This window comes from Equus asinus, chromosome 21, assembly GCF_041296235.1.
Source record: "Equus asinus isolate D_3611 breed Donkey chromosome 21, EquAss-T2T_v2, whole genome shotgun sequence".
Classification (NCBI taxonomy): Eukaryota; Metazoa; Chordata; class Mammalia; order Perissodactyla; family Equidae; genus Equus; species Equus asinus.
The window spans coordinates 92622650-92631413 of record NC_091810.1 but is presented as its reverse complement, the minus strand read 5'-3'; the positions used below and the strand labels follow the sequence as shown (position 1 = coordinate 92631413).

The 8764-nt window shown below is 34.1% G+C and overlaps 1 long non-coding RNA gene across 1 annotated transcript; it reads left to right on the top strand.

The window, feature by feature from the left end:
• Window positions 1–2588: 2588 nt before the first annotated feature.
• On the top strand, window positions 2589–6358 carry LOC139041418 (uncharacterized). The gene is made up of 3 exons (XR_011496511.1): window positions 2589–2880; window positions 4548–4701; window positions 5956–6358. It is a non-coding gene; the product is annotated as an uncharacterized lncRNA (long non-coding RNA).
• The last annotated feature ends 2406 nt before the right edge of the window (window positions 6359–8764 follow it).

Below are 8764 nucleotides of genomic sequence, written 5' to 3'. Positions count from 1 at the left end.
AAAAAAATTATGTTATAGAGTTATTAAACTATACGTGAAGGTAGATAAAATATTGCAGCCCTTCCGATTTCATTAGCCAGCATCAAAAACTCGACAGAGAATCTGAATTCGCAGATACTTTGTTAGTTATCTATTGTTGCAAAACAACCACCACCACCACCTTAAAACAATAAAAATGTATCATCATAGTCTCTGCAGGTCAGAAATTGAGGAGCAGGTTAGCTGGTGGTCCTGAGAGTCACTCATAAAGTTGTTGCGGAGAAGATGTTGACTTGGACTGCGGGCATCTGCAGGATAACCAGGGCCGCAGGATCCACCTCCAAGGTAATGCTGTCACACGGCTATTGGCAGGAGGCCTCAGCTCCTCCAGGGTTCTTGGCAGGAAGGCCCATTTACACACCACATAAGGCTGCTGGAATGTCCTCGCGACATGGCCACTGTTTCCCCACAGAGCAAGAGATACAAGAGAGACGACAAAGAGGAAGTCACAATCCCTCTTATAGCTTCATGTTGGAAATTGCACACTGTCACTTCTGCATATTCACTTTGTTAGAAGTCAGTCACTACATTCAGCCCACACGCAAGGAGAGAGGAATCAAGCTCCACATCTTGAAGGGAGGAGTGTTGAAGAATTTTTGAACATATTTTAAAATGACCACAATATGTCCACCCACTTTCTAATTATCACTCCAATTATTTTGAAGGAATTCCAGATGGTACATCGTTTCATCAATAAATACTTTTTAAAAAAAAACCCTGAAATCACAATGTCATTCCCACAACTGGAAAAAAATAATTTTTAATATCACCAAATATTCAATGTGTTCAAATTTCTTTGATTGTTTTCATAATTTTTTTTATAGTTGGTTTTGTTTGTTTGAATCAGAATCCAAATAAGGACCACCTGTTGCATTTAACACCTTTTGAAGTGGTGTGAAACCCTCTTTTGATCGTCCAATGTGAAATATACTTACAACTAGACAAAAATATAAGATGAGATTCTTTACAAGTGGTCTCTTGAATGATATGCATGCACTACTTTGTTTCTACATTGCTCATTCTTCTTTTCATAAGGAACTCTCAAGAAGTAACGAGCAGATTTTCATAGGTTACCTTTGAACCTAGAATTTGTGTTACCGCTTTGGTTATGTTCCTAATACGCCACAGGTGTACACTACAGGAGCGAGTGGAAATGGAGACAGGATATGATGACAGTTAATTGTCCATAAGCTATTTATCCCGAGGAGCACTTATACATCTGTTACATATTTAGGTATTTCCTACTTGTAGTTTTTTTCATTTTTGAGGGGAGAAGCATCTATACCTAAAGCACCATAAAAAGGGAAAATGCTGTCAAGGGGCTTTAAAGTAGCAAGACAAAGAAAGTACGGTTTTTTGTGTCTCGGCGATGAATGGCTCCACTCATTTCAATAGGGATTTTGTTTTATATGTACTGTATTAGGTTTGTGCACTAGACACTTGACTCCCATTTCAGAATGAATTACTTTGTTAAATGCAGGTAGTTAAATAGGATAGGTACTTTAAGAACTGAATTCTTCAATAAGTACTTTTATTTTGTTTTATTAAGTATTTTATAGTGTTATCTTTTGTTCTTTCTTTAATATGTGTGTATATGTATGTGTCATACGTGTGTGTACACATGCCCTTTATATATAAATATCCATGTTATATGTGTGTACATATATACTCAGAAAATATAAAAGTAGCACGTAACATTTTTCTCATGCCCTGTTTTTTACTACATTTCAAAATTAATTATGGCTTCAGATACCTATTTGCAACAGTGAATTTTTAAAAAAATACCATTATAGTTAATCCTGCATAAATGATATTCTAAATGTAAAATGTTCAAAATAAAAAAAATTTGAAAGGGTCGTAGCTAATTATATCAACTGTATATGAGCAATTTAATCATCACTAAAATTAATATTTACATTAATTTATTTAGGAAACATTTTGAAAGATCTTAAACATTCTTTGCAGGTGGATGTTTCTCCGATCAGTGACATATCCACTTTTTCTTGAAAATACTGTATTTCTGATATTGTATTTTCACTATGTGCATTTTACATTAATAAATACCAAATTTATAAATTGCTACATTATTCTCTACTATATGAATTTGCAAGAGTTTACTGTGACAAACTTTCTGCAGCTGATTTTTGCCTGTTACTTGATGAAATGGCAAGAATATAATTACTAATAAATTCAAACTACTGTTGAACTTTATTTCACAAGGCACAGCCATTTACACCAAGAAATGTACACAAACAAGACGCCTATTTGGCATTAAACTTTGAGAGCAGTTGACTTTGTTATCTAGATCCAATTTTTAATGCTTACTGTTAAGTTTTCTTTCTTTCTTTTTTTAGTTTCCAAACCACCAGAGGATGATTTCCTTAAGAATGTTCTCCCAGGTATGTTCAGAATATTAATTAGGCCCATCTATTTCTGTCGAGTAATAACAATGTCCACGGGCTGAATGGACGCTGTGACCTGTGAAGGAACTATTCAGACGCTTTAGTCTGCCCTAGCGCATTCTTTAACAAGTGAACATAGACCTTTTTCACAGTCATCTTAAATGTTTCAACTGTGTGTTTCAATGTTTGGTTCTTGCATCTACAGCCATATAGCTTTTCTGCCTCTTTTGGGGAAGACTTCCTTGCTCTACTCATTTAAATGCTTCTGCCTTTATGACTATTTTATTGCCATACCTATGGGGCTTCTTACTGTATTTGCCTGTAACCGAAGGAGATTTTAAAGGAATTAAATTTATTCAGACTAAATCTTCTGGGGCATGCAAAGGCATCTTAAACAATTAGCAATAATTAAAAAGCATCTATTCAGACTGGATAAAAGGTAAATAGATTTCATTTAAATATAGTAGCTTGTTGGTACAGTTTTCCCATTTGCACGTTTTTTTTTAAATCTCCTGTTAGTGAATAACTTTGAAATAACAAAAGAAAGCATTGACTTTTGTCAGTTTGTATAATTTTTTACTCATGAGTGCTATTAACAAATTGCTATACTAAAAAATTTAATTATCTTTAATTTAGATGGTGCAACTAATACTGGATATAATAGCACGAGAAGGATGCTTGAGTAAAATCTAGGTTTGCTTTTTTAATTTTTAATCTCAATGTGGAACTGGCTGAAAGATTTATGGGTATTCAACCTCTAATATTTTCCTGTAAATTTTATTCTGATATTTCTGTGCCTCAGTGTACTATTTGCTTTGTATATTGAAAGAGTAGATGGTTGACTGTGCTCTCAAAGTCCTCCTTTAATTGTTTCAAATTAGGACTTGTCTTATGGATAGTTAGACAAGATAGATTATATTTTTATTCAAAAACATTTACAAGCACCTGCTAGAATATGTGTGAATGTGGCGGTGCATAGTCACCTGTGTGTATATATATATATGAGTACACACACAGATTTATACAAAAACAAATAAAGTTCTTTTGCTCAAGAAATTTATAGTTTAGTAGATTAAGCAGCCACTTATATGATGTGCTTGAGGGGGCATCAAGGAAGGCATCTAAAATCCAACTCTGTCACTTTATTTTAGTGTTATATTTTCATTCTTTCAGAATTTTGAGTCAAAACATATTTTAAAAAATGTAGTCGGTTAATATATTTAAAAAATGATAACCAGACTGTGACAAATGTGACATGGAATGAAACAGACTGGGACAAAAAGACGTGAAGGACCATAGAAAATACTGAAAAAAATGTGACAGTCCAAAGATACATTTTTTTGTCAAGGACTGTCCAAACTCAGCCTTTCTATGATAGTCAAAAATGTGTCTAATGATTTTTAGTGCAAAAATAGCACCACTAAAATCAGAGCAAGGTGTTACTTAGATTAAACTTAGAGATTTAATCTCACATAAGACAGACAATTTCACTCACGTGTAACTGCCCGCTTGGCCATTTTGCAAATGCATCATAAACAAGAAACTAGAAAGAGAAGAGAGGGAATGCAAAACCACCTCTGGAGAAAAAAAAAACTGAAGATAGATTCACTTTATATAGAAAAGAGCACATGGCTTGAACGTATTCTCCGTTTTGGAAACAAAGTATGTTTTGCCTCTTGATGAATGGCAAAAAAGATAAACCAGTCAGAAAAATCTGGGTTTAGAAAATGGTTCTGCTAATACTTTGTCTAAGGGAACTTCACCTCACCTATGTGAGCCTTTACAGGGAGGATAATAATACATTCCTTGAGGACTAGCTGTAGGATTGAGAAACAACCTAAATTTAATAACATAATAACTATCTCGGGGAAGTGAAACACTAAAATTTCCGTGGAATTAATCCCTGTAATATTACTAGACAGCAAAATTCCTGTCTTCTAAATACAGCAAAATAACACTCTTAGCAAGACATAATAAAGAAACTTAATGAACATAAAATACTTTATAACACAAAAATCAAATATAACTGTTAATGACGTTTGGAAACTGAGAATCCTAAGGCTTCCTCAGCGTGTAAAGTGCCTGCACTTTCCTTCACATCTGCAGGTTGTATTCCTCTCCCGGCTGGCGTGGACGATTGTGGTGCACGCTTCCTGCCATCCTGCTCTGTGATCCGCTGCTTGCGCTCGCTTCCGTCCCTCACCTGACTCAACGTCAGACAGACCATCAAGATGCACCAGGGCTGCCGGGAGAACTTCCGGTCAAGTAACATTTTGTTTTTTCAAAACACTTAACCCCCATTCCCAGTAGTTATTTCATTTCTCAAAAGCCTCATTAATAATTTTAAAATCAGTATATTATTATCAAATAACTCTGCATTTAATAGTTTAGTTTTACATTCTTAACAGTCTAAGCATTTTTTAAATTTACATTAGTGAAAAAAGCACTTACATCTAATTGTACAGTGACATTCTGTAATTTGTACCTGTAGATTTTGAAAATAGATTTAATGTGTGTAAGTATCCTAAAGAGAGTCTCACTATGCTATAATTTAAAAGAATAATTTTAGTATAGCAATACTCTATTAGGATGAGAGGCTTGAAAATATGAATAAAAGAATTGCTAAAATTAAATTATCATTCTATAATATGGCAAAATAAAGCATCTGACTTACAAACTTTTTAGAAAATTACATGTGCAAAATTTCCTGGAGGGAACTAAAAAACGACAGGTTACCACGCTCATGATGTTGATTAGGTGGAGATTTCCAAGCATGAGTTTATAAGTGAGATGCCCAATAAATAAGGTGACACATAAATTATTGAAACTATTGGTTCAGTTATTGGTTACCAAATTTACCTCATCACAGATGGGAAACAATCATGTGAAATAAAAAGGATGCTTAGCTACCTGATGAGCTGACTTTTGAAGAATGTTTGCGAGCTAAACACAGAGAGAGTAACTATTTGAGGATGTCCCATATTCTTATAAGCTTGGATAGAGAATATTAGTTTGGCTTTTGGAGATTTCTAGCATTACAGATGACTATCATTACTAATTGACTATATAATTCCTGTGACTTTAGTAAGGCTTGCTTTCAGCTAAAATAATAAAATTTATTTTTAATCTAGAAGTTTCCCTAAAGAGACTTGGCCAAGTGTGAAAAAAGCATGGCTTTATTAATGAACTTATAGTGACTTACTTTGACTAATCAATAGTTAATATTGTTCCACATCAGGAGTAGATCTCATTCTCTTGATGTCCAGTAATATGATTTAGTAGCTATACTCTGGAACATACAGATTTTTATACTATTTTATTTTGTGTCAGTTTTTTAAAAACTGTTAATGTTCCTGAAAAATAGATATAACATAATACAGATCATAATTCTGAAGATGAGATGAAAAAAATGAACACAGCAGCAAGATTGCTTTTAATTTCATCATTTTTTCAAGATCAAGAGAGAAAGTCTATTTTTTATCCTAACTTTTCCTTCTGAATTCCATGAAAATAGGCTGTGCCCAAATGTAAAGAAATCATGTGACATAGAAGAAAGACTCAAGCCAAAGTGGAAATCCTGGTTTGCCATTTATTGATCCTATGATCTTAGAAACATTATTTAAACTCTTTAAGCCTTTTTTTTCCTCCAAAGAGAATCAATATTACTCACATTTCTCTGACTCTGTGAAAATAAATAAAGTTATTTAAATTCTGTGTAATATGCAAAGTGTATTTATTCATCCTATAGAGTTGTTATAGCTATGCAATAAATGAGGTAACTATAACAGTTCCGGAAAAAAAAAGTTACTCAGTAAATGGCTATGCAAAAATGTTGTAATACTTTTCCTTGTTGATGGAGCTCCAAGGCAAAACAAGCGTTTTGAGTAGAAAGACTCAACGTATAAAAATGGAGCGTTTTCAGGACCAGCCTGGTGGCATAGTGGTCAAGTTCACATACTCTGCTTTGGTAGCCTGGGGTTTGCAGGTTCGGATCCTGGGCTCAGACCTACACACTGCTCATCAAGCCATGCTCTGGCAGCATCCCACATACAAAATAGAGGAGGATTGGCACAGACATTAGCTTAGAGACACTCTTCCTCAAGCAAAAAGAGGAAAATGGGCAACAGACGTTAGCTCAGGGCCAATCTTCTTCACCAAAAAAAGGAAGTGTTTTTAAACCAAAGCATTCTTCTGAAGAGTCTGTCCATTAGGTACCATTTGTGAGATCCTTGGAACTGCCCAAGACTCTGGCCAATCATAGTTAGTTTCTCTTGTGTATTATCGAAGAACCCTGAACTTTAATTTTAAAATATAATTTACTAAGGAAAAATTTTGCAGATGATCTTACTCTGTTCCCAACTAATAATTCACATGCAAGAAAGTGCAGACTGCTGAACGTAATCTGTGTTCTTAAGATCTGCACACAGGCCCTCTGGACAATCAAGCAAAAACAACTTAAAATTTCCTTGTGAAAAAGAAAATCTTATATGTAGTCTATAAAACTAATACAAATATTAAAAAAATTTCAATAGTGATCAATTCATATTTTGCTTTTGCTTTAAATTTTCATAAGAATGCAAAGAAATATGAATGCAGAACTTCTGCTTCTAACTAATATTAGAATAAGCATCTGGAGGCAACCCTCCCATTGAGAACAGAAAGGCTAGATAAAATATTTCTAAAAATCTGCTTCAGTAGATCAGAGAATAAAAAGGCAATGAGGACTCACACAGCCACAATTCAGAAAGATGGATCCCCAGACTGATGGTTGTATAGGAGGGTTTAACACTTTTGTGCTAGAGTCATCTGCTGAAAGGTAAGCAGCTAATAATCTGAGAAAAACTTCTAAAGTCTCCAAACTGGGGGGATCAATGCTGAATTCCAGTGTCTGTCAACAGAGAATCTTTTAGTAAACATGCTCATAAGCACTCTCTGAAATAGGACTCTGAGACACTGTTATCCAGGAATGAAGGGAAGCTGGAAGTGGACTCTCCCTAGCAGATGCTCAAGCCTAGCTTAAAAACATCAAAAACCCTGAGCACAATTAAGTTATTTTGGATGGTGAATGTCCTAGCCATACTCCAGGAGCAAGTATAAATCATATCCAGAAGCCTCGATGATTACTCTGATGTTTCATATAAACGATTGATACTCAATCAAAATTACCTGTAAACATATTTAAAAAAACAAACGAATAAAAACCAAGTGAAACAAGAGTCAGTAGAAATACAGTCTGAGGGTAGTAGAGATGCATACTATAACTGTATCTTATCTTCTTGTTTAAAAAGATAAACAAGAAAGCTGAAAATGTTGTCAGGAAACTGAAAACTACAAAAAACAAAATAGAAACTCCAAAACTAAAAATTATAGTAAATTGTGTTAGGAACTCAGTGGAGGGTTTATTAGTAGTTTAAACACAACTAAAGAGAGAGTTCATAAACCAGAAGATAAATCAAAAGGAAATCTCCAGAATGAAATCCTAAGACTTTGATGACCCTACTGTCCATTGCCAAATTTCTTATGTGGTCAAAGAACAATGTCATAGAACATAAGGAAAAATAGAACAAATATAATATGATTACTGGCCTACGTACAGTCATACACAAGGAGAAAGACAAAAATCCAAATATACATACATGCCACAGTGTCTGTTTTTAATAATGAATTGCCTTCATGACTCAACTGGTATGGAATATTTTTCTCCAGGATTATATTATCAACGGGTATGTGAGAATTATCTAGAATTTCAAACATGCCGTGGCATTTGACATCTTGAAGGAGATTTGAGTTGACTTTCTGTTCATTTGCTTGCTTACTCCACTAGACTACAATCCCCTTGGGGACAAGGCTTTCTCTGTCTTCTTTCCAGTTACATCTTCTACACTTTGCCACATCCCTATCAGATAATAGACTCACAATGAAATTGAATAAATGTTTAAATGAATCAATTAACAAAATCAATCAGTGTGAAAAATATATTCTCTAAGTTATTGTCTTTCTTCTGGTTCTTGTCTAATTTCAAATCTATTACTGAGACTACTCAGCATCATGTTTAGTCTTGAGCTCTAAACAGAGAGGTAATTAGGAAAATAGTTCTTCATATATATGACATCATTTTGGTCCCCTTGACTCATGTAACCTGTCAGACAGAGCAGGAGAAATTTTACACTTGATCTGTATTTCCAAATATATGCCCTAAAAAAAACCTTATACAATAGCAGACACCTACTTTACCATAAACCAATACAAGATCTTATTAACTGAAAATAATAGAACAAATTGAAATCTGAAGATGCCAATGGAAATAGAAAGTAACTAAAATT